This window comes from Loxodonta africana, unplaced genomic scaffold (assembly GCF_030014295.1).
Source record: "Loxodonta africana isolate mLoxAfr1 unplaced genomic scaffold, mLoxAfr1.hap2 scaffold_156, whole genome shotgun sequence".
Taxonomy (NCBI): Eukaryota; Metazoa; Chordata; class Mammalia; order Proboscidea; family Elephantidae; genus Loxodonta; species Loxodonta africana.
The window spans coordinates 210,207-237,118 of NW_026974907.1; the positions used below are offsets into that span (position 1 = coordinate 210,207).

Genomic DNA, 26,912 nt, shown 5'->3' on the forward strand with positions numbered 1-26,912 from the left:
ATTCAGTACACTTTATCTGTACTTCTACATGTTCTTGTCAGAAGCTATCAAGTCAGTTCTGACTCACAGTGGCCCTTTGCACCACAGAACAAAACACCACCTGGTCACGGGCAATCCTAATAATGGTTGCTCTATTTGAGCACACTGTTGCAGCCACTGTATCAATCTCATTGAGGGTCTTCCTCTTTTTCACTGGACCTCTGCTTTACCAAGCATGATGTCCTTTTCCAGGGACTGGTCCCTCCCTCTTGATAACATGGCCAAAGCCATCCTTGCTTCTAAGGAATATTCTGGCTTTCTCCCTTTAAGACAGATTTGTTCGTCCATACATAACACTACTAAAATGGAAACATTATCATCCATGCTTTTTAAGTCCACTCTTCCTGCGTGTTCTAGCTCTCCTCCCCCTGTTCTTTCCCGCAAGTGAATCCAAGATAATTCAGGTTAACAATGTGGTAAGTAGTCTCTCTTATCCTTGCTTAAACAAGCACATGGACTTATACACACTCATAAACATAAACAGGTATTCAAGCATATTCAAACAATTGATTTTGTTTAACCCAGATGTGCTGATTTTATATACACTTCTCTGCATGCACCTAGATTTTTTCAGTAATAAATAATACTTCACAGATATTTTTCCCACTCAACTACTACAACTCATTTATTGATGATGTAGCTTTACCATAAGTTATCTATCATTCAACTATCAATGTACAGTCAATGTTTGGTCAACATTAATATTAACTATCCGTTGTATACTACAGGATCTGTTTCTGTGGAATAGACTCCATAGAGTGAGATTTCCAGCTCAAAGTATGTTTTTAAAGTACAGAGCCATGGCCGTGTCTTTCCCCTAGAGGCTGTCCTAAAGCACCTTTCCAGCCATGTCTCAGGGTATCCTTCTCCCCACAGCCCAGCCAGCCACAGATGGTGTTGATTTTTAAATTGTGCCAGTTTCACTGGGACTTTGATATTTTCTTAACTAGCAGTGTTTTTGAGCAACTTGGACTATGTTTATTGGGCATGTGGATTTGCTGTGAACGATCTGTTTGAATTCACTGCTCATTTTTCAAGTGCTTAACTTTTATCCTTCTGTGTAAAATGGAAATTGTTATTAAGTCTTATCATCTCCATTTCACATGATTTTCCAAATCTATCATTTGTGTATCACATTTTCTCAAGCTTTGTCCCCCAGAACGATCACTTGAGTCAGCACCGTTTATTAAATAAATATAATTTTCTCAAAATACCGCCTTTGTATCAATGGTTATTGTGACTTCTTGGCAGATTTTGTTTCATTGGTCGACTTGTCAGTTTCTATGCTATGTAATATCAATTTTTTCTGTTACCTGAGGAGGTAGACACCTGTCAGTATCCTGCTTTTTCATGTTTTTCTTCTCTATACCTTTTAAAGCAGCCGTGTGTTGCAGTGATTAAGTGCTCATCTGCTAATCCAAAGAAGGTTTGGCAGGTCGAACCCACCAGGGGGCACTGAGGGGAAAGACCTATTGTTCTCCTCCCATAATGATCACAGCCTAGAAAACCCTATGGGGCAGTGAAATGGGATCACTATGAGTCAGAAATGGACTCCAAGTCTCCTAACACCAGCAACATCCTCTGCTATCTACTGTACTATTTGTAGCATACGATTACTGTATACAATTCAAAAACAACTATCTTAATATTCTGACTGGAAATACATTCCACTTATATATTAGTTTTAGGGACCTCCATTTGATTGACAAGACTTCTCATTTGAAAATATGGCATATTTTTTGCATATATTCAGGTTTCATTTTATGTATTTTAGTACATTAGTTTTCGTCATAGAAGTCCTTTGCTGCTCTGGTCAAAACAATGTTTTCCTAAATATTTTACAGTTTTGAACACAGTTTGATCCAGTCAAGTCGTAGGGGAAAGAGAACGGTCTGCCCTTCTCACCCTTGCCAATTTGAGACCCTCATGTCTATACTGGAGACAAACCATTGATTTTGATGTATTTGTCTTTTATTCAGGTATGCAATTATATCATCATTATTTGAAAAATCTCTTATTATAATTTTCTAGTTTATTCCTTCACCTTAAAACTATGTTGAGTGATACCAAAATTTTTGTCTAGTTCCAAATTTATCAGAATGAGTTGAATATTAATTTTCCATTTATCTCACACCTGCTAAGTTTGGGGAAATCTATTATGCCCCAATAGATAACTACTACTCTGACCTGCTGACCATTACTGTAATCACACACAACTTGTTTCTGACAGTTAAGTACTTCCACCTGGCCTCTGTGGAGCTGGGATCCCATGATTTGCATTGCTACTAGGCAGCCCAGCTCCCACTAACAACCTGAGCCTATAGACGATTGTTGCTGTTAGTTGTCATCAAGTCATTTCTGACTCATGACCACCCCATGTGGGCATAGTAGAACTAACTGTTCAATAGTGTTTTTAAGGCTTTCATCCTTTAGTAGTTGATGGCCAGGACTGTCTTCCAAGGACCCTCTGAGTATGTTCAAACTGCCAAACTGCCAGACTTTCGGATAATAGTCAAGCACTTAACTGTTTGTGGCGCCCAGGGACTCCCTACAAAGTATACATATTGGAAAGCTCTGTGTTGCTGGTGCTCCCCTCATCTCCGCATTCCTTAGTCTTCTGATGAAATGGGTGTCCTTCAGGACCTCCAAGAAATGGTCTTATAGAAGACTAACTCAGACATGCCCACATATTGGAGGCTTTTAATCCCTCTTCCAACATCTGACCTAGCAGATCTGGCATTTCGATTTCAGAGAATGTGGGCCATTGCCTTTTCTAAGCTTCCAAAAGCAATCCCACAGCATATTAAACCCAGTTCCAGAACCCTTGCTACGGCAATAAATCCTTGTCAACAAACTATCCTTGACCCAACTTTATATTAAACACCCCTTGACTCAGCACCTTCAGCACCCACTCCTCAGCACACCCCCGTCCTGCTCACACAAGGCAGCCAGGTCTTGCAGCTCCTTCAGGGTACAGTCCCTCCCCCCGCAACCACAACAGCACTGCCCCCAGTGGCTATGCTGGTATCTGACAACCAAGTATCTGGACAAATGCATGGGACACTATCTCAGGACTCTGCAAAGGAAAGTGTTGAAGGTGGATGGGGGCAGGGTGGAACCAGAACATAAAGTATGAACATTCTAGAGGCTGAAATTAAATGAGCCCAAATCTCAGAGCTGCACACCCGTTGTGGACAGAAACACCTCCGAGAGAAGCCCTCTCTCATATAAATGGGATAAAAAAAAAAAAAGGTCCATAAAGGAGAGAGATGGGCAGGTGGGCAGGTGGGCAGACACCTGAAACTCTGGCAGAGGAGAATCCTTCTCTCTGACCAGAGTATGGAAGAACCAAATATTGTAGAGAAAGCTCCATTACATTTTCTCTCTCTCTGCTGTTAACTGACACCTAGTCAATTCTACCTCAAAGGGTGAGACTTTTCAAAAGCTGATTGCCAGGCTTGTCTTCTGAGGTGCTTCTTGACACGTTCAAACTGCCAGCCTTTTGGCTGGTTGTCCAGTGCTTTGGCCCCATAGGCAGAACCAGTCACTGATGTGCACAACAGAATGAGGAGATTAAAGCCCCAGCATTCCCGCCAGTGGGCCAGGAAAGCACTCCTTCTGAACTCAGAGAGCAGAAGAGAAAGAGAGAGAGGAGGCTGTGCAAGAAAGAGATTCTGCAGACTTGCTATGAACTCCTGGTTCACCCCCCAGGTGCGTATCCATTGCCCTGACCCTAAGAAGCATTATCAAATCCTTTAAGACCCGCACTATGGGTTAGAATGCCATCAAGGTTCCATACTGAGTGGCGCTCACATAGATTAGACTTTAATACAGCTGCAAAGCCTTCAAAAATTGAACTCACATTTGAACCATAGAATACAGAAGATGGGACAGAACTTGGAGCCTGAACATAACTGGGTCAATTGACTGCTAAAAACAAAAAAATTCTCCATAAAATTTAAGCAGGACTTGTACTCTCAAAATCATAAGAAACAGATTTTAAAATGCTATTCTAATCCAAGAAATAACAGGGACACTTTTTAAATAAATGGAAAGATAATAGGTGCTATTTGCAAATGAAAATTTTACATGTTAAAAGTACAATTGTAGAAATCAAAAATTCAGTTGATATTTTCACAATAGCAGAATGGTGATGACAGAGAAAAAAACTAAATACTTGAAATAGATCAGTAGAAAATATCCATTCTGCAAACAGAGAGCAAAATATGGAAAAAAAATGGACAGTGCCTCAAGAACTAGACAAAAAGCTTATTTACTGGAACTCCAGAAGAAGTGGACAAAATGTGTGGTGAAGAAAATAGTATTTGAAAAAATACTGGCTGAACACTTTCCAAATGTGGTGAAAGACATAAACTTACAGATTCAAGAAGTTCAGCAAACCACAGCAAGTTAAAGAATTCCATGCCCCAATACCGTATTTGCACAAAAATATTCTGCGGGTTATAGGTTTTTTGCCAACCCAGTGGGCCTTACCCCACATCCCAAGTATATTTGTAAGTACATTACTCTAATTTTGTTTTTTTTTTTTTAAGCAGCAGCATATAAAAAGAAAAAAACAGTATACTGTACTCACAGACACACCCGGGAGGGGAAAAACAGTTGACACACATATATATATATATATAGAACATGGGTTACTTGCATAAAAATACCATACATCATAATCAACTGCAGAATAACAAAGGTCAAGAAAATACTCAGGAAGGAGGTAGAGAGAAAACAACACATTTCACCTGAGAAAAATAATTTGAATGACTCTGTATTCACTATCAGAAGCCATGGAAGCCAAAAAAATAGATGGTGAAACATCATTTTTTCAACCCTGAAAGATGGAAATATTAACCCAGAATTCTATGTATCATGTATCTATGTATCATTACCTTCAGGAGTAAAGCACAAATAATGCCATTCTTAGGGGAAAGAAACCTGAGAGAATTCATCACCACCAGACTTCTAAGTGAAACACTAAAGGAAGTACTTCAGGTGGTAGACTTGGAATTTCAGTTGTATTTATGGAAAGCAGAAAACGTGGAAACTATGTGGTTAATATACTACGTCAACACTGTAGTTACTGCACAACATGGCGCTGGACAAGCCTCTTTGGAAAGTTTTTCCAGTCTCTTGGAAACGCTTGGAAATACGTCCTGGCAAATCATTATTAGAGAATGGAATTAATTTTGACAATACCTGAGAGATGTCTGCAGTCAAGTCTCGTGAATAAACTGGAAAATAAATTTACTGACTGAAACTAAGGTGTGGTAACAAAACATGAGCCTCAGTTCTCGTGTGGCCATGAGCTGGCTCTGAAGGCCAACCTTCCCCAGAGAGGCACTTCAAGCACATGGGGGGCAACGGCTTCCTGTTGTTATTGCTAGGTGCCATCGAGTGGGTTTCTGAGTCATTGTGGCCCAGTGTAAAAGGAGAACTGCCCCGATAGGGTTTCCTGGTTTGTAATCTTAACGGAAGCAGTTCGCCAGGTCTTTACTCCTTAGAGGCTTTTGGTGGGTTCAAAAAACTAACCTTCGGTTAATAGCCGAGTGCTCAAATTTGGCACCACCTGGGCTCCTTGGAGCAATGGCAGCACCACAGAATTTGGTAGAAACCTTCCCATAGGCCTTCTCTGAGAGGTAACCCCTTGCTTAAGGACCAAGTTTAGGTTTTATATATACTCATTCTACGTAAAGTCTAGATAAGAACTACTGTGCTTCCTTGAGCGGACAATATGTATATGCCCTCCATAAACAAAATGTGTCAAGGGCAAAGTTTAATATTAAACCAAGGCATTTCCCGTCAGTCCTTACCTGAGAGGGTCTTCGTGAGAACTTCCTGAGACTCTTGGAAAAGGACTTAGTAGACACTGCTTCTTTTTACCTCTTCGCTCCTGAACAGAAACCTCTGCTAAGAGGTCATGCGTAAAGCTCCAAACGCCTCTTCTTATCCTGAATGTAAGCCGTGTAATAAGACCAGGAACTAGGCATTCAGCTGGGTGAAGAAACCCAGGAGTACTTCCTGTCTTCAACACCTTCCAGTTCCAGAGAAATCCTGTTACAAGTCACTAGATCAGCCCAGGAGCTGGAAGACTGAAATTCCTCGTCCTCTGACAAGTGGGAAGGGCAGGGTGGGGTTAGGCAGAGCCTCCTTGACCATCACTTGCCCCAAGAGGCTCTGGAGTCTGCTTCATGTTATAAGTCAAAGGCCCTTCCAGCCCAGGCACATAAGAGCAGGGGAAGACTTTGTCCTTTGAAAGAAAAGATGGGTACAGGAGTGGCAGGTTTTAGGGCACTCAGCATTGGTCAGCTTTGCGACTTCAGGACATCCTGGCCCATGGTCGCCTTCACGACTGGGCCTTTATAGCCTCTTCACCTCTCCGTCCTTCCCAGTTTTCTCCTAGCACCATGAGCTGTGGCTTCTGCTAGTTTCAATGATTTCAGTATTTCAGTAGCTCCTCACCCCGCTCAGGGGAGGCAGTTTTGCAGACTGCAGGACACAAATCCACAGTGCTGTTTACGTGTCCTTCAGCAGAAACACTTCCGAGGGTACAAGTTGGCCTCAGAGATTCTGAGACCCAGGCAGAGAGAAGCCCAGGGGGAGGGTCACTGCCTGCAGGAAGTATCAGCACTCTCAAGGGTCATGTCCCTGGGGTCGTGCCCAACTGCAGGAAAAACAAAGTGGGCTCTGAGGCTCCGTGTGCTGACCGTCCAGTACACAGGCCCTGGAAGCCTTGGAAGGATTCTGTCTTAGTCTAACCCAGCACTGGGGAAATCCTCACAGGGTAACAGCAGTGATATACCTGGGGATCTTTATTCTAAAAGTCTCAAAGCAGTTGATACAGTCTTGTGAGGTGGGAGATGAGAAAGCTTGGGACCACCGAGAGAGGGTGGAAAAGAAGGAAGACTTTATCACTCCCTCTGTTCAAGTTTTTTTTTTTTTTAATTGCAACTGGGGCTCCAAACAGGTCTTTGTTGTTAAAGTTGTATTTCTCTGTGTTAATTTATGATCCTTAACTCAAATCTAGAGTTTCGAGCTCATTTTGATAATTCCTCTTTAGTCTGTGGAGACAGGAGTCTGCCTTCAGCCAGTGGTGAGAGTGGAGGAAATAAAGTCCCTAGTCCAGACTGGAGCAGGCTCTGCTGCTCCACAAACTAGGGGTGCGGTCCCTGAAGAGCCCTTCTGAGGACAGCACAGGAGGGGCGTCCAGCCTGGAGAAAGGGCAGAGGGGGGTGGGGGATTGTTTGTGTGAGCAGTGTGGCCTCTGTGGCTTCGCCTTCTCCTCCTGGAAGTGCAACCTGGGGCCCTTCACGTGCGGAGCCAGAGTCCTAGGGTGACCACAACTCTCCCACCCTTTCTGGGTCACCCTCTGGACCCAAGTCCCCATACGCCTCCTCTGCCCTACTATCCCAGCATAAGCACTGTGACTGGGCTCAGGGGTGTACCCTGGGACTTGACATCGGTAGCCTCAGGCTTCCCCTAGTTCTGGTGGGACCTGTGAGCCTAGCGGATCTGAGTTCAGGGCAAGGCTGGGTGGGCTGGGACTCTCGCGAAAGGCTCCTGCAGCCAGCTCCTTCCTGATGCACGTGAGATTGTGGTGGGGCAGCCTCCGACCTGGCACCTCCCCTGGGCGCCCCTCTCCACACAGCCCTGCCCAGTTCCCTCCCCCCGCCCCGCAACAGCCCAACCACCTCCTCCTGCCTCCTAGTTCTAGAGAAGTGCTCTTTTGATGCTCATTTGCAACTGGCACTCCATGGCCCTGCACAGAGTCAATCCAGCTAATGACCTCAACCTGAAGTGCACAACTTTGAAACTGCTAGATAGGTGGGAAATGAACAAAAAAAAAAAAAGAGGAGAAACACTTAACAACAGTTACAAAAAAAGTTATATGGGACTGTATTCTCACATCATGGACTCAAAGAGGCTGGGTTGTATTTTTGTTTGCAAAGAAGTCTTAGATAAGGGAATTGGTGCCAGGAAAAGATGTAGAGTCTGACTTTGGAAAAATGAGGGAAAATCTGGGATTGAGTAATTGACGTGGATGAGACTGAAAATAGTGATAACAACATAACATTTAAAGATGAAATCCTAGCAGCCTAGAACATGCAGTGGAAATTTTTCTAAGTAGCACCAGAAAAGACCTTTAATCACTACACAAAATGGGTCAGTAGTTCAAGATCTCCCTAAGAAAATAGGAGGCCGAGACCACTTTCATTCAGGTTGCAGCAAACAGGCAAGAAACAGAGCATTTTAATCTTGTGCAAAGTCAGAAAAGAAGAGAAAAAGATGAGATGCTCCTCTACTTCATCCCTAAGGCTAGTTTAATATTGACACCAAATTAGACAGGGATGGTAGAAGAAGAGTTACAGGGCAAGCACACTAAGTAACTGAAATGCAAAAACCTACATAAAATACTGGCAAAGGAAATCCAGCAAAGTATAAACCATGTAATACGCCATCATCAAGGAGGTTTATCGTCAGCATGCAAGCTTGAGTGAACATTAAAGATTTAATAATTTAATTCACCATAAGCATAGATGGAAGAAGAAAAGACATGCTCACCTCAAGAGATGGGGACAAAGCAGTTGATAAAATCCAATCACACTGAGAGATAAGGACGCTGAGCAATCATGGACCAGAAAAGGAGTTCCTTAAGTTGGAAAAATACAACTGGCATGATAGTTCATGGTGAAATGTGGGACATTCTCTTTAAAATTAATTAGCATTAAAATAAGGATGCTTTCCCAATTTGAAGACTGGCGTCTGGTGTCTTAAACATTAGAAAGCAGCCATCTAAGGTGCATCCATTGGTCTCAACCCACCTGGATCAAAGGAGAATGAAGAACACCAAGGACACCAGGTGATTACGAGCCCAAGACACAGAAAGGGCCACGTGAATCAGCTACTACATCATCCTGAGACCAGAAGAACTAGATGGTGCCCAACTACTACCAATGACTGCCCTGACAGGGAACACAACAGAGAAACCCTGAGGGAGCAGGAGAACAGTGGGATGCACACCCCAAATTCTCATCAATTCATACTTAATGGTCTTACTGAGACTGGAAGGATCCCGGTGGTCATGGCCCCCAGAACTTCCATTGCCCCAGGAAAGGAACCATTCCCGAAGCCAACTCTTCAGACATGGATTGGACTGGACAATGGGTTGGAGAGGGATGCTGGTGAGGAGTGAGCTTCTTGGATCAGGTGGACACTTGAGACTATGTTGGCATCTCCTGCCTGGAAGGGAGATGAGAGGGTGGAGGGGGTCTAGAAGCTGGCGAAAAGGACACGAAAAGAGAGAGTGGAGGGAGAGAGCAGGCTGCCTCATTAGGGGGAGAGTAATTGGGAGTGTGTAGCAAGGTGTATATGCGTTTTTGTGTGAGAGACTGACTTGATTTGAAAACTTTCACTTAAAACACACAAAAAAATATTAAAAAAATAAGGATGCTTTCTATCATTATTTATATTAAATATTTAACACTGGAGGTCCAAGCTAGAACAAAATGACAACAAAAAGAAGGAAAAGCTGCAACTGCTATTATTCATAGATTACAGAAATGCCTCCACAGAAAAATTAACAAACCATTAAAATTAATGCTAGTCAATCATAAATATAAACTAAAAAATAAACTGCATTTCTATGCATCAGCATCAAGCCGACTCTGTTGTAGCTCTTAGTGAAGGCAGAGGACACTGACAAGGAAATAGCAGGATTTGGGTGGGCTAGACAAGGAGGGGAGAACACTATTTTACACCAGGCTTCATGTATAGCCATGGGTATGTGTTAGTCATCTAGTGCTGCCATAAGAAAAAAATAACACAATTGGGTGGCTTTAAAGAACAGATATTTATTTTCTCACAGTTCGGGAGGCTAGAAGTAGGAATTCAGGGCATGGCTCGTGTCTACTTCAGCTTCTAGCAGCTTCCAGCCACCCTTTCCGTTCCTGGCCTTGTAGATTATCTTCCCCTTTGTCTGTCTCCCTCTTCCCCTGTTTGTGTCTGTGTCTATTCTGCTCTTTTTGTAACTCAGAAGGGATTAGGTTTAGGACCCACCCTACACTGGTATGGCCTCATTAAAATAATTTTAAAAATCCCCTATTTCCAAATCAGGTCACATTTATAGGTACAGTAGTTAGGATTTCAATGTACCTTTGGGGTTACACAATTCAGTCCATATAGTACCCTCACCAGATATTCTAGGCTGAGAGTACAAATATGAGCAGCTGAGAGTTCTATTTTTCGTCTCTATTAGTTGGCTATCACTTGTCTGAGTCCACCCATATAAACTTTGGAGCAACTTATTATGAAGGACCAGGCCAACCTTTATTAGCCATGTCCATTATGTGGAAAAACGCACACATTCCCATCACTGAAGCCCTGAGAAATTCATCGATAAGGGTGGAACGGGGTTGGGACCAAGAATTGTTTCATGGCGTTGGTAACATGGCATAGCTGTCAGACATCTACGTAAAGATGTCAGGTAATAATACTGACAGCTAACACTTACTGGTGCCAGGACTCTTGTGAGGGCTTCTCCTTTCTTAAGATACTTGCTCTGCATGATACCCATGTGAGGAATGTATCATTATAAGGCACATTTTACAGATGAAGAACTCGGTACAGAGAGTTACGCTGACATTTGAATAGAAGTCATGAACCAGGAGAGTTGAAATGGATGGAGGTGTAAACATCACATCCTCAGCTACAGACAGACAGCAACCGACTCACTGAGGCATCCTAGAGAGAGGGTGTCAATAGAGAGAGAGGACTAAGCACTGAGCCTGGGGGCACTCTGACATCTAGAAGCCGGACAGATGAACGGCAGCCAACAAAGCTCTCTGAAGTCCAGTGTGGTTCCTGGAGCATGGTCTGTCCTTTCTCTGGGCTGCATTTTACCAGTCCCCCTCCCACCCGCACTGGGTGTCCCCTTCACAATAGCAGGGACAATGTGTACTTTCACCACTGCGTCCACATGATGTAGACTATTCCTGGCACATGGAATCTTTATCTGAAATTCCACAGCAAATCTCTAGAGGCTCATGTTCTCATAGCTTCTGTCGCCTCTGCAGCCCTTGCTTCTGTCTGTCCATCTGCTGGGCTGCACCACACGGAACCAGTTATGAAATTCAAGCCCATCTTGCACTCGCCAAGGTCCTACTCACACAAAATTTGTATTAGCTTAAAAGAAAAGGTGTGTAGATAAGATACACAAGGGATTTAATTGCAGAAAACAAACCTTAAAATGAAATGGCTGGGAATGGTGGCCTCCCTTTGTAAAAAGGCGTCTCTGTACAGACTACGGGAAAATGCAGTTAAGATATGGGTCATGGGAAAAGGAGCGTTTGTAGCAATTTGGTAATCACTCAGATCACCTGTAAAAATGTTTTCATCCTTTTTCTCATACCTTACACAAAACAAAATTCCAGATGGATAGAATATTTAAAATTAAAATATGCAACCATAAAAATTTTAGAAGTTTTTATTTTCTTTTTATTGATAAAAGAGAAAGACTTTTTAAAAATCCCAAAATATGAAGGCTAAAACTGTTAAGATCTATAGATCTTTGGCATATCAAAAAGTATATGAAGAGAGTAAAAATACAGGCAAAAAGCTGAAAAAAAGTTTGCAGGCTAAGGATTTGAATAGAGATTTCTCAAAAGCAGATACAGAAACTGTCAACAAGCACATGAAAAGAAGCGTAACCTCATTAGTCATCAGGAAAATGCAAATCTAAAACTAAAGTGCACTATTATTTCAAAACCACTAAGATGGCTAAACTCAACAGGATGGACAAGTGTCGGCGACGATGTGGAGAAGCTGGAATACCGCTGGTGGAAATGTAAAATGATCCAATTGTTTTGGAAAATGGTTTGGCAATTCTGCAGAAAGTTAAACATAGAATTACCATACAACACTGCAATTGCACTCCTAGGTCTGTACCCCGGAGAATCAAAAGCATGTTCACATACAAACTTACACACACTATTCCTAGTAGTGTTATTCATAACAGCCAAAATGTGGAGAGAACCCAAATGTCATGACCTGATAGACAGGATGTGGTATATTCATAGACTGGAATATTACTCAGCCACAAAAAGGCACCAAGTACTGATACATGCCACAACATGGACGAACCTTGAGAACATTACGCTAAATGAAAAAAGCCAAACACAAATGACCGCATCGTGTATGATTCCATTTACATGAAATGTCCAGAACAAACCAACACAGACAGAAGTAGATTAGTGGTTGCTACGGCTTGGAGGAAAGGAGTAATGAGGATGACTGTTAATACGCCTTTATTAACAAGGGCCTTTATTTACTGGGCACTGAAAATATTCTGAAGCTAGACAGTGGTGACTGTTGTGCCAAGTCTGCCCATATACTAAAAGCCAAGGTATTTTTCATATTTTCAAAGGCAGTGTTACGGCAGGTGAATTGTATCTCAATAGAAGTATTTGTGATTCCTAAAAGACTAACTTTTCAGTTAACATATAGAACCTATAAATCAGTAGGGAAAAAACAATCCAATTTTAAAATGTCTGCCTCCAAAGCAAAGGGAAGGGGGTACATTCCATCCGTACAGCTTATTTTTTTATCTCTTCATTATTCAAGTTCTATTCTCATCTTATGTAACTCTAAATTATACAAATAATTGTCTCCATTTTCCTCATCCCTGTTTTCACTATTTAACTAAATAAAGACAGCAACACAGTGTTTTTTTATGAAAACCCACCCACATTCACTCAAATAATTTTTTAGCACTTCTTAGGCACCAGGTACCAGGATACTCTGACAAACACAACAGACAAGTTCCTGCCTGCATGGGCCTTCTATTTTTGTGAAGCAGGCAGATCATAAACCAGCCAACCAGCTCTTAATGTAACCTAACATTAAGGAGGGAAACATGTAATTTTGGAGCTATCTCAAGCTGTTGTCTCTCTCACAAAGATTTCTCCAAATCTAGTGAAAAGTAAACACCTTGAAGGAACTCTGTGGGGCCAATAAATGTGAAAAAGCCATTACATTTCAGTTTTGTTTTGTTACTTTAACCTGGTACTTTGTCATCATTTTTTAATAACACGATTATGGAGCTGACATCAAACTCTCACCACTTGGCTGAAAGAAAAAACCAAACCTGTAGCCATCTAGTCAATTCTGACTCAGAGACCCTATACGACAGAGTAGAACTGCCCCATAGGGTTTCCAGGGAGCAGCTGGTGTTAGGACACAATTCCCTCTTATAAGAATCTGAAAGCTGTTCACTGTGGATGTGGGAGGGACTCAGTAACACTTGCAGAGATTTCCACATGGGTGGGGTGCTCTAGTGTGAGCATCGGGGGAATGGACCCCATGTGCACTTTGCATCCTTCTGCAGATTATGACACAACAAACATTCACTCTTCATCGTCCTACATCTTGGAAGAGAACAGAGGGAATTGTTAGGCAGGACCCTTCGAAAATGCAGGGCAAGAAATTTTATTGCAACATTAAATGGAAAATAAAGTCTTCCTACATTTTTCCTCCTTCTCTACCTCATTTCAAGGAGATAGCTGGACTCACAGTGTTGAAGCCCTGAAACTTCAAGACTCTGAAGAGTCTGTGGTAAAAGCCTCAGGTCACTGAGGTGATCACACTGAGTGAACTGGAGCCCAGGGGAAGAGTGACAGTCAGATAGTAGGGTCCTAGACATTGGGAGGAGTAGGAGCTCCTTCTTGATAGTGCCCTGGAGTAGGTTACAGCACCTCAAAGGCTGATGCAGGCACATAAGTAGACAAACCCTGTTATGCTGTTGACAGCCCCACCAAGGTTCTCATGCTCCAGCTGAGAATGGAAACAGCAGAACGAATGCTTCTAGAGAGATCACCCACATAGGCTGAGGCAATGGGTGTGTTGAAGGTCTTCTCCAAGCACTGGTCCTTCATTAGACCCTGGGAATTACTGCATATCTGGATGAGGGAGTACCCTAAAAGTAAGTGAGGTTAAAAACTCCCCTCAATTTTGTAAGCAGGTAGTTCTGAGCCTCAATTCATTTTATTTTTTAAAAAATCATGCTTTTATTCATACATGATTTTGTGCAGACTCGCACATAAAATTCGTATTACTCATTCATGCATTAAGTCAACAAAGATTTCCTGTATAAACAGCTACATGTCAGACCCTAGGCCAGATGCTCTTGGTGATGAAATGACTTAGAGAAGTTGCCTCACTGCCTGGTGAGAGAAACGGCCAAGTTAACAGGTGTATCAGTCACGTATTGCTGTGTAAGAAATGACTCCAAAAGGTAGTGTCTTAAAAAAACAACCATTTACTAAGCTCACAATTTTTCAGGTTGTCAATTTGGGGTTCTTCTGATCTGGGCCAGCCACAGTGGCTCGCAGCAGGGCTTATTCATGTGTCTACAATTTGCTTCCAGGTCACCTGCGAGCCAGTTTCATAAAATCAACTCAGTGAAACCGCTGGATCCTCTTTCCAATGGTCCCTCATCATTCAGCAGGCTGGCCTGGGGTCATTCCCACAGGTTCTCAGGGTTTAAGAGCAACAAAAGGGCAAGACTCAATGTAAAATCTTTTCAATTCTCTCCTTCTATCATCTCTGCTACTATTTCAATGGCTGAAGCAACTGTAAGGTCGGCCTTCAACAGGTAGAAGAAGACTCCTACTGCTAATGAAAGGTGTTCTGGAGTCTCATAGAAGGCATGGGCACAGAGAGAGGAAGAATGTGTAGTAAATGCAATTGTGTTTTATGCTGTGGTAAAGGGTTTCCTGGGTACAATGGAGTACAGAGCAAGAAGTGGACTCATCTACCAGGAGAAGATTCAGGGAAGACTACAACCAGGAAGTCATGCCTGAACCAAGTTGGGAATATGACTGAATAGTTAAGGGATGAAAAAAGGCCGAGCATCCAGGAAGCCCCAAGTATTTTCCACAGGCTTCAGTAAAAGGGGAAGGATGGCTTGATGAGAAAAGTCTGAGGAAACAGGGTAAAAGCACTGGGGGATTTGTTACATTTGTGAACAGGCACAGATTATCTTTTGTTCTATTGTTTCCCTACCATTCCTGCCTCTTCTGTCCTTTGGGGTCACACAAAACAAGCCCCTACCATCCTCATGTTGGAATTTTTATTTTCCTTGGAGAAGTCTCCTCCTTCCTCATCACCACCCCAACCTTCTTAATTTCTTCCTCAAACGGTCTCCCCATTTGCTGGTTTCTCTTCTAAATGGCCTCCTAAACAAAAGCAGAGTCTGTCATGGGCTTTCCCCAAGTCAACTCCCAAACTTCCCATTCTGGCTGACCACAAAATTCCTGAGTCTTAGGGCTTTTTGGTAAGTCATAAACCTCATCTGTTCCAGTGGGGTCAGTTTTCTTCACCTCCACGCTTCACCAGGGAGAGTAGGCCAGCAGATGGGAAGGGAGAGAACATCTCCTAGTCAGAGAGCAGAGCCTGTGTGAAGACTCAGAGGCTAAGGAGACCTAAGAGGGGCTCAGAGTGGACATTTTATAACCAGAGCTGGAGAGACATGATTCCAACAGAGTCAAATGAGAGGACTGGGAGAAAGCAGCTGCCCATGATACTGTTATCATTCCCTGTGCTCTCTTTACCCACCAAGGGATAGTAACCCCTTACACGGCACCGAAAAGTTTCAATTCATTTTTAGTATCTAATCTCCTTCTTCCCACATTGGCACTAGCACTTCTCAAGCGCCTACCTGACAGTTTCATGTTTTTCTGGTTGCCGTGTTTAGCTTCAAACTGGGCCCATGGAACTCAGCACTGTCAGCAATGATGTCACACAGGATTACGAAAGCCTTGGTGCTAACTCAGATCTCAGCTGCTTTTTGAAAAGGGTGCCAACCTCAGGTCTTGTGGGAGAGAAACTGTAGCTACTGAATCAAGGAAATTCAGGAGCAAGCCAGAGTCCCCAGGTTATTAAAGCTTCCTGCTGGGAGAAGGGATAAAGGTCCCTCAGAAGACCATTATGTTCGGACATCTTCACCCAAGCAGGATGAAACAGTGACGCACGAGGAAAAGGCCTTTCTCTAAGACTCCAGATAAAGGTGAGGAAAAGTTGTCCCCGATTGATGAGTGCTACAGAACAAAAGGTCTGACTTCCACCAGAAAAGAGAGCCATGGTAGGACAAGATGAAGGATTTGGGATGAATGGATAAGGTCATAAGGAAGATTCTCCTGAGAAAGCACATTCTGTCATTTAGTAGATAATTAACCAAAGTTTATTTTGTCAATAAGAAATGTAGGAATAAATGAGGGATGAAATGAAAGAATTCAATTGTAAGTTTGAGAGCTTTCCAGAATAGCTGCAGAAAAGGCACTCTTTTGTTCTGGATCTGAACATGGTGGAAAGGAAGGAAGCCAGTGGGCAACTGGGGCAGAGAGTATAGGATGGTGGAAAGGGTGGGTTGCAAGAAGCGTACTTCATTATTATATTTTCTAATGAGATGGAATTAATATACCATGTGAAGAACTAAGGAAATTTCTCAGGAGGTTCTGGGAGTGGTAGGTTGAAGAGGCCAGAACCCACATCATTGAGGGCAGAAGAAGGGCTGTAGACTCCTCCCTAGATCCAGGAACTCCCCTTCCCCTCCTGTGTCTCCTGCCCACCTCCCTCAAGAGCCTAACAACCCCTAACCACAAACATGGCTACAGGATAGAATTTTTATTTTCCTACTTTTCTCAACCTGAGCTTCATCTAGGATCAGTCATGTATCACTCTTTTCAGGCCAGTTTTGTTGCCCTCTCCACTACTATTACCTCTGCTGTCCTCCTCCACCCAGTGCTGCCCTCCACTGGCCCTGCTTCCTGCTGCTTCCTGCTTTTCTGACTGGCCTCTAATTCCCTTTGAGAGATCCCCCACCCCATCTTCTGTCTGTCACTGGAGCTTACACTCCCCTCCCAAACTCCTTCTCTTTCTTCCTTAACTCGCCAATCCTTCCCTCAAACTCAGAAAAAAACTGACCCTTAAGCTGACATATACAAGCCCCGCTCGCCCACACAGGAGGCATGGTTGTGATTCAGCTACTAAGGTTTGTGCCATCAGACTCTCAAATACGGACATCTGTTTCTGCCTCACGCTGAAGGACATGGTAATGGGCTTCTGTTCAGAGAAAGGCAATTTTAATCTCCCGGTGTAGGCTAGTTAAGGGTACGAGGAGAAGTTTTAAATCACACAGAAAAGTACAAATTACGCTGTCTCTTTAAGTATAATTCCTTCTGTGAAAATCCTTCCCTTAAAAGGAGGATGAAAACAAGTTACAAAGAGGAGACCGATTCTCCTGTTTCAATGTTTACACTCTAAATTTACTAAAAAAAATAACTTTCATAGAAAACAATTTTTAGAGAAACCATGTATTATCATGAAGGTGCAGAGGATGAGGTAACTTCCATATTCCACAGGAGCAAATTCACTTCCATCCAACAAAAGCAAAAAAAAAAAAAATTTTTTTAATGTGGCGATCCTCTGTTTATATTATAAACTATCACAGGATAAACCTTCGGCTGCTAACTAAAAGGTTTGGCAGTTGGAATCCACCAGCTGCTCCTTGGAAACCCTAAGGGGAGTTCTACTCTGTCCTATAGGGTTGCTATGAATTGGAATCTACTAAAAGAAAACTGGGAGGTTTATTTTTAAATCAATGTATTATAATTTTTGGAAAAACGATAGACTTTTGCTATAAGGTAGTACCATCACTGAAATTTTCTGGAGGAGACTTTATTGCCCAGAGTAAATTCCCTAAAGTATGGTCTGTGCCTGGGGAAGAAGAAAGAAACCATGGGGACTGTGGAAGTGGAGGATGGTGGTGATGGAGAGGCCTCCAGGGATCCCTAGACCAGAGACTTAGGTCACAGTTGAGACACCAGAGCCCAGAGGGCTCATGTAAACTAACTCTCCATTATTGCAAGTCTCAACCCAAGAGGAAAGTGTCACTCAGGGTAGAACATGAGAACAAAAAGCCCAAGTTCCAAGCCCAGGAGGATTCCCCAAGTACCAGCGAGGCCTTTTGCATCAGCTTCCACTAGGCAGAATTCTCACTCATCAAATTACTCCAGAGATCCATAGGTCAAGTATGAGTATTCTACCCAAGTGTGTAAGGTCAAGGGCTTAGCCATGGTCTGGCAGACCAGACCAAAACATCTCACACCCCTGTCGGCAAAAGGCCCCTGGTCTTGAGGCTGAGTTTTTGAAGAAAGTGAGTGCCATCAGGTCTGCCCTCAGTCTAACCAACACTGAGTTCCTGGTCAGCATCCTGGAGTCCTGGCAAGAAGAGCCAGGCACCTCCAGGAGCATCTGGAGGAGGAGACAGGGGCTGAACAGGCTACCACACCTACTGGTGCTGCTACACATGTCGGAGACCTGGCTGCAGAGGGTGCAGGCATGGCCTCAAGGTCAAAGGAGAAAGCGCCTGAAGACGTGCTAGGACTCTTAGACTGAGAGAAGCAGGATGTCTGGACTGAAAATATGCACCCTTCAGGGAAGAACTTCATTCAGGCTTCTTAAACCCACCTCACCTGGAAGATCCACTCTTTTAGCCTTGTGCCCCTTCCACGACCCCTCAAGTACATGGAGAGATCCAGCCCTAGAGCACCAGGGTGGAAGAAGCCCCAGGATAGCTGTCCAAAGACATGAGGTCCACTCCAAAGCTCCCCCCGCCAAGGAGAGAAGAGGACAAGACTCACCTGCAGATGAGGTCTCAGGGCCCTGAGAATGAGCACAATGTTTGTAAGGAAAGAGAAATGGGATTTCAGTGGGACATGGAAGTCTGAGAAAGAGCCTCTGCAAAGATAGTTCTAAGGGAGGTGTGATTGTGAAGGTGGGCTGGTCACTGAGTTCTTTGTAGTACAAGGTACCAGACAGAAGCCAGACTCTGGGGGGAACCTGCCTGCCGGTGAGCAGTGGGCGTAAAACCCTAAACCAATGAGAATTGAATCCCTTCCCAGCAGCTTCTGCACAGATCAGTGATGTTTGCTTGGTCTTTCTCTTTTCTGTGGTCTAACCTGATCTGTCCTGAGATCAGAGAGTTGGAATAGAAAAGCCTGACTGAAATGAAATGAGCAAAGAGAAGACAAGGCCTCCTAAATCTGGTGAAGACAGAACACAGATAACCAAAGGTGAGGATGGGAAGAAACAGATTGAGTTCCAAGCCCCATCCACAGTATCCCAGGGCCTGGGAATCCCTGGAAGTGCCAGAGGTGCGTACTCCCTGGGAGATGTGCCCCAAGTGTCAGAGGAAGCCCTACGGAGCAAGGAAGGGAGGGCAGGGCCTCTAGGATGGGCACTTCCATACAGGCTGCCCATGTGAATTTCTCAGAGTGACCGTGACAGATCCTGAGAGGGACAGTTTGAGGCAAAGGAAAGTAAGTTTTCTGAAGAGGGGTGAATTCCACAGTCTCCTGATAATGAAACAGAAATCCCGTCCTGCTCAGAGGTACTGAGTAGGAGGGATTGTGAATTCCCATCCTGCACAGAGGCTGGCTGGGAAGTTCGACTGTCTAAAGACAATGTGGCCAAAGTCTTTTTTATCTTTCAAAGATATATCTTCAACTTCCTGCAAATTCAATCCTGGAAAAAAGCCTAGAATATACAAGTGTGGGTTTTTCAGGAGAGCAACAAGGGGAGAAGGTGATAGTGGCATATCAGAGAAGGAGAACAACAGTCTAAGAGTCCCTGTGTTACTTAATGAATCACACATCGTGTCCAGCATTCTTCCTTATCTGTAGACATGTAAATGCAGTAGATGTTTTAGCAATAACTGAATTAATCCTCACAGAATTCTTTTTGGCCATTTCCAGGTACAGAGACCAGAAGAAGTCATTAGTTACAAGAGCAAGCAATAATTCGCTGGTCTGAATTTTGTTCAGTTTCTGTGTTTGCCCTTCATAGATTGATAAAAGTCTCTGAATCTGGCATTGAAGACAGTGTTTTCTCTATTGTTATGGATTGAATAGTGTCCCCCAAAATGTGTGCCAACCTGGCCAGACCATGATTCCCAGTATTGTGTGGTTGTCCTGCATTTTGTGATCTGATGTGATTACTTATGTGTTGTAAATTCTAACCTCTGTGATGTTAATGAGGCGGGATTAGAGGCAGTTAGGTTAATGAGGGAGGACACAATCTACAGGATTAGGGTGAGTCTTGAGTCAGTCTCTTTTGAGATACAAAGAGAAGAGTGAGCAGAAATGAGAGGGACCTCATACCACCAAGGAAGGAGTGCCTGGAGTGGAGCACGTCTTTTTGACCCAGTGTCCACGCGCTGAGAATTTCCTAGGCCAGGGGAAGATAGATGACAAGGACCTTCCCCCAGAGCCACAAAGAGAGAAAGCTTTCTCCTAGACCTGGTGCCCTGACTTCAAACTTGTTGCTTCTTAAACTGTGAGAGAATAAGTTTCTGTTTGTTAAAGCCATCCACTTGTGGTATCTCTGCTATAGGCACACTAAAAAAAAAACTAGATAACTAAAAAACACATATATAGTCAAAAGAAAAAAAGTTTCAAATACACACACATACACGTATGATGTTATTAAACTTTAAAAGCTTTTACATTCTTATAACACATTTAACAATAGAGATTTGTATATAGAAGTTATAATAAGAGCCATCCCCACATAAGTATATTGTACCTGCTCCCCTGAAGTGTCCAGTGTCCAAAGATACATATGTACCCTTTTACACACTTCTTTTTGCCGGGACACATGTAAGTACATTCATTTGTTTCTTTTTATGGAAATTAGGTCACACTCTATCCATGTTTTTCTCTGAATCACTCTTCACTTGGTCAATATCATGAGTCAGAATCAGGGCAGGGGCTGACTGCAGAACAGATGATCAGTTGCTCATATTCACGTTCAAGTTGAAGCTGAAGAAAATTAAAACAAGTCCATGAGTCAAAGTATGCCCTTGAGTATATCAAACCTGAATTTAGAGACCATCTCAAGAATAGATTTGATGCACTGCACACTAATGATCGAAGACCAGATTAGTTGTGGGATGATAGCAAGGACATCATATATGAAAAAAACAAAAAGTCATTAGAAAGACAGGAAAGAAAGCAAACACCAAAGAGGATGTCACAAGAGACTCTGAATCTTGCTCTTGAATGTACAGTAGCTAAAGAGAATGGAAGGAAAAATAAAGTAAAAGAGCTCAATAGAATACCTGAAAGGGAAGCTGGAGAAGACAAAGTATGATAATATAATGTGAACAGATCTGGAGTTAGAAAACCAAAAGGGAAGAAAACACCTGGCATTTCTCAAGCTGAAAGAACTGAAGGAAATATTCAAGCCTCTAGGTGCAATACTGAAGGATTCTATGGGCAAAATATCGAACAACACAGGAAACATCAAAAGTAGATGGAAGGAATACAAAGACTCAATACACCAAAAACAATTGGTCGACATTCAACCATATCAGGAGGTAGCATAGGATCAAGAGCTGATGGTACTGAAGGAAGAACTCCAAGCTGCACTGAAGGCACTGGCAAAAAACATGGCTCCAGGAATTGACGCAAAATACTACTACAACTGGATCAAATATTTGTGAGAGACAAGGCTCTGCCTGATTACATGTTTGATACTTTTCTATAATTTTGTCAGAATAAGAATAATAAGGAAGCTGCTTGGTTGGTCCTGCTTTTGCTAGCCACACTGGTGAATGAAAGAAATGGACTCAAAGCTCAAGCACCACATACAAGATCTGAAAGCTGCCACTTGTGCCCAGAAAGAAAACCATATTTCTTATAGTAACAAGGCTAATGCTGCCAAAAATAAACTCAGATTCTTATCATAAGAGTGACTGAATTAAAGCGCCAGTTGAATATCCAACCTCAAATGGTTTCTGAAGTTAAAGTAAGGGCACTGATTGGGAAGAAATGGGATCCTGAAACTTGGGATGAGGACATATGGGCAGATAGTCAGGAAGCGGGGGACAATGAACCTCCAATTTCTGTTGAATCGCTCTTCCTAACAGAACCAGACCTCTTACTCCCATCTGAAGAGATTCTCTAACTTTGCCGGCTAAGCCACCCTTCCCAGTAAAACAATTATCCCTTCCACCTCCATCTGATGAGATTACCCCAGCTGTGCCTGAAGTGTCTTGTTTGAGTTGTCTCCTGGGGTGGTGTCTGGGGCATTGCCTGGGGCATCACCTTAGGCAGATGCCTTATAAGACACGGCTGAACATCCCACTGCCACTGCCCATTTTTGCTTCTAGACCTATACCTAGACTTCAGTCCCAACAAGCCCCAAAAGGTGAGCTATGAAGTGTGACCCAGGAAAAGCTATGCTAAACTCCAAAAGAACTGCTTGATTTTTCTAATATATACATACAGAAACCTGGTGAATATGTGTGGGAATGGCTATTTTGGGTATGGGATAACGGTGCAAGCAACATAAAGGTGGATTAGTCTGAGTTTATTGATATAGGCCCAGGAAGCATAGATTCTTCATTCAGTGTTTCAGCTTGAGAGGTTAGAAAAGGATCTCATAGTTTATTTGGCTGGTTTACTGAAGCATGGATTAAGTGGTGGCCTAAAATAAATCAAGTGGAAATGGCAGATCTGCCATTGTATACTGTAGGAGAAGGTATCCAAAGGCTGAGGGAAATTGGCATGTTAGAATGGATTTATTAGGCTGGACCCACAGACCCACACACGGAGTGCCCAGAGGGCTCTCTTTTTACCATAGCAGTGAGGTACAAATTTGGGAAGCAAGCCCCAGCATTATTGAAGACTTCTGTGGTTGCTATTTTATGTAAGTAAGAGTCCACAGTGAGAACTGCCCTAACTGAATTAAGACACCTGACTACAATGCAGTTGACTGGACCCCATGGTGGTAGCAGCCAAGTGGTGGCACTCAATCAACAAAGACAAGGTGGGTGTGGTTACCATAACAGACAGTAGAGTCAAAGCAGTAATCAAAACAGTCTGCTCGCATGGATTTATGGCACTGGCTACTTAGTCATAGTGTCCCTGGGAGCGAAAGAGCTGGGAAATGTACATCTCCTGGTACCTAGCGTCTTAGATATCTAGTGCTCCTGTAACAGAAATACCACAAACGGATGACTTTAACAAAGAAAATTATTCCCTCACAGTCTAGGAGGCTATAAGTCCAAATTCAGGGTGCCAACTCCAGGGGAAGGCTTTTTCTCTCTGTCACTCCTACGAGAAGGTCTTTGTCACCAATCTTCCCCTGGACAAGAAGGTTCTCAGCACAGGGATCCTAGGTCCAAAGGATGCACTGCTCCTGACACTTCTTTCTTGGTGGTACTGAGGTCCCCCTGTCTCCCTGCTCTTTTCTCTTTTATATCTTAAAAGAGATTGACTTAAAACACAACTTAATCTTGTAGACTGAGCCCTGCCTCCTTAACATAACTGCTTCAAATCCTCGATCATTAACATCATAGAGGTATGATTTACAATACATTGGAAAATCACATCAGCTGACAAAATGGTGGATAATCGCACAATACTGAGAAGCATGGCCTAGTCAAGCTGATATATACATTTTGGGAAGACAGAATTTAATCCGTAACACCTAGTATGCAGCTATCGACCTGTTAATGCCTTTTTCTCCATACCTGTTTCGAAGTATCACCCGAAACAGTGTGCCTTCTCTCTGACCTAAGTATATAAGGACCAAATAATGTACAGGAATCTCTGTTACATTTTCTCCATCTTACCATTATTTGGCCTCATACGCAGACCCAGTCACTTAATTGTGCAGCAGAATGAAGAGATTAAAGCCCCAACATTCTTGCCAGTGGACCAGGAAGGTAGCTGCTCAGACATCAGAGAGCCTCAGAGAGACAGAGACCAGGCAGCTCAAGAGGGGGATACCATAAAGTTGTTTTTCATACCCCTCCCCACTCCCACAGTTGCATATGCTTTGCTCTGACCCTAAGAAGTAGATCAATCCTTTGAGAACTGCATTATGGGTTAGAACACCAACAAGGTCCCAGACTGAGTGACACTCCCATAGATTACATCCAAATATCACTGCAAAGTCTTCAAAATCTGAACTGACATCTGAGCCACAGCACACAGAAGTTGGGAAAGAACCTGCAGCCTGAACATAACTGGGTCAAGTGATTCCTAAAACAAACAACATCGACATTTTCTGTAAGATTGAAGTAAGACACAGTCTTGGAATCACAGACAAAAACTTTAAAAAGCTACTTTAACCATGCTCAAAGAAGTAACAGGCACAACTTAGAAAAATAGAAAAATACATAGAAACCATTCACAAATGAAAATTTTAGACAGGAAAAACAGAAAAATAGAGATAAAAAATTCACTTGATCAGCTCTACAGCGGAATGCTGTTGACAGACAAAAGGATCAATGAGATGAAAACAGTTCAATTGAAAATATCCAATCTGAAAACAGAGAACAAATATTGAAAAAAAATGAACAGAGCCTCAAAAAAATTCAAAAATATCTAACATTTATTTATTGGAATTCCATACGGTGTAGAAAAAATATGTGGTGTAGAAAAAAGTATCTGAAGAAATACTGGCTCAACACTTTCCCAATTTGTTGAAAGACATAAACTTACAGATTCAAGAAGCTATGCAAACTCCAACAAGTTAAACTCACATAATTTTGTGCCCAAATGCCTCATTGTCAATTGTGGAATAACAAGGACCAAGAAAATATCTTCAAAGAAGCTAGAGAGAAAACAAGTCATCTCACACAGGAGAAACAATTGGAATGACTCTGTATTCATCATCAGAAGCCATGGAGGCCAAAAGGCTGTGAAAACAACATTTTTTCAACACTGAAAGAAAAGAAACATTAACCCAGTGTTCTATAGGCTGTTATTTCCTTCATGAGTAAAGGAAAAATATTGACATTCTCAGGTGAAAGACGCTTAAGAGAATTCATCGCCACCAGACTTGCTCTAAATGAAACACTAAAGGAAGTTCTTCAGGTGGCAGGCTTGGAATTTCAGGAATTATGGAAAGCAACAAAGTGGAAAGTATCTTCGGAAGTTCGCCCTCCACCAAAGATTAGACAGGTCTATAAAACAAACAACAACACACGTGAAGAAAGTGTTTCTTAGTTCAATCATGTGTATGAGACCAAAAGTACAAAACCAGCCCAAAAGCACTGAAAAGAGGGCAGGACGGAACAGGAATCATGGCGGATGGAAACGGGGAACTGGAGCATAGGAGAGGACAATATTGACACATCATGAATATTGCAACCAATGTCACAAAACAATTGTGTATAAATGGTTGAACAAGAAAGTAATTTGCTCTGTAAAGTTTCAAATAAAGCACAATAAAAAATAAAAAAAAGTGGTAGGTATCTCGGTAAACATATTATGCCAACCCTGTTGTCACTGCACAACATGGCGCAGGACTCCCCTCTTTGCAAAGACTTTCTAGCCTATTGGAAAAACTTTGGAATATACTCTTGGTGGCAAATTAGTATTAGAGAATGGGGTTAATTTTGAAAATATGAGATGTCTGTACTCATGCCTGGTGAATAAACTGGATAATAATATTTTCAGAGCGAAATGAGATGTTCTAACAGAAAAATAGGCCTGAATTCCCACGTGGGCCATGAGCCTACTACTCTGAAGGCCTTTCCCAGAGAGGCATTTCAGGCACTTCTAGAGCAGCAGGAGCGCTGGGGAATGCAGGTGTCAACCTCCCCCAGGGCCTTCTCTGAGGGGTAAGTACCTGCTTTAGTACTGAGCTTAGTGGTTCATAAATTGTCATTCTGCATAAGGTCTTCAGGTTCAAGTCTGTAATCCAGCTGGGATTCTGTGTGTGCTGCATCTCTGCATCAAAAGAACATGCTTCTAGAAGCAGAATGCCAGGAGAGAGGTGGTTCGGCAGTTGGGGTTGGGGGGTGCTGCGCAGACAGGGGTGCCCGAGGGAGGCACAATATAGTCATTCTGCAGCAGGTCTAGTCCTTCTGCACAAGAATTAGAATGCTTCTCAATGCACAATAGTTTACATGCAGGACATAAACAAAGTGACTGAAGGACAAAGTTGAATAGTAAACCAAGCCACTCTCTGTCAATCCTTACCTGAGAGGGTCTTCATCAGGACTTCCGGGGATGGAGAAGGACACAGTAAACGCTGATTTATTTTACCTCTTCCTTCCTCAAGAAACAGGAACTGGTGTTAAGATGTCAGGTGTCAAGCCCCAAACTCCTCTTCTGGTCTGTATTTAAGCTGTATAATAAAACTGGGAATCAGGCAATCAGCCATGAGCAGACAGACCCAGGAGTATTTCCAGTGCCCCACATCTTTGAGCTCCAGTGAGATCCTGTTCTTAGTCCCTAGATTAGCAGAGGAGCTGAAAGACTGAAATTCCGTGTTTTCAGGCAACTTGGGCTTCAAGCAGGCACTTATTGCTAAAGTCGTATTTCTCTGTGTTAATTTATGATCCTTAACTCAAATCCGGACATTGAAGCTCATTTTGATAACTCCTCATTAGTCTGCCTAGACAAGAGTCTGCTCACAGTCAGTGATGACAATGGAGGAAACAAAGTCCCTAGCCCAGAGGAGGGACTGTTCCCCAAATTTAGGGCAATGCCCCTGGGGAGCATCGGCGAGGTGCACTGTGGCCTCTGTGGCTTTGCCTTCTGCTCCTGGAATTGCACCCTGGGGGCCTCCATATGCAGACGCAGAGTCCGTGGGTGACCACAACTCCTGCCCTTCTGGGTCATCGTCCGGACGCACGTTGCGATATGCTTCCTGCCCCCCTTCCCAGCATAAGCGCTGCGATCACACGTGGCAGAACCAGTTCCCAGGTCCAGACCCTAGACCTTGCCCTCCTTGGCCTCAGGCTTCCCCTAGTCCTGGGGGAACCCGCAAGCCTGGCGGGTGCGAGGTTA

The 26,912-nt window shown here is 43.0% G+C and overlaps 1 long non-coding RNA gene across 1 annotated transcript in view; it reads right to left on the reverse strand.

Moving 5' to 3' along the window:
- LOC135229210 (uncharacterized) overlaps positions 1-26,502 on the reverse strand; it is a 119,666-nt gene extending 93,164 nt beyond the window's left edge. The window contains exons 1-2 of the long non-coding RNA XR_010319993.1: positions 26,100-26,502; positions 25,747-25,847 (exon numbers count right to left, since the gene is read on the reverse strand). This is a non-coding gene — a long non-coding RNA (uncharacterized LOC135229210). The remainder of the gene's footprint in view (positions 1-25,746; positions 25,848-26,099) is intronic.
- Positions 26,503-26,912: the final 410 nt, after the last annotated feature.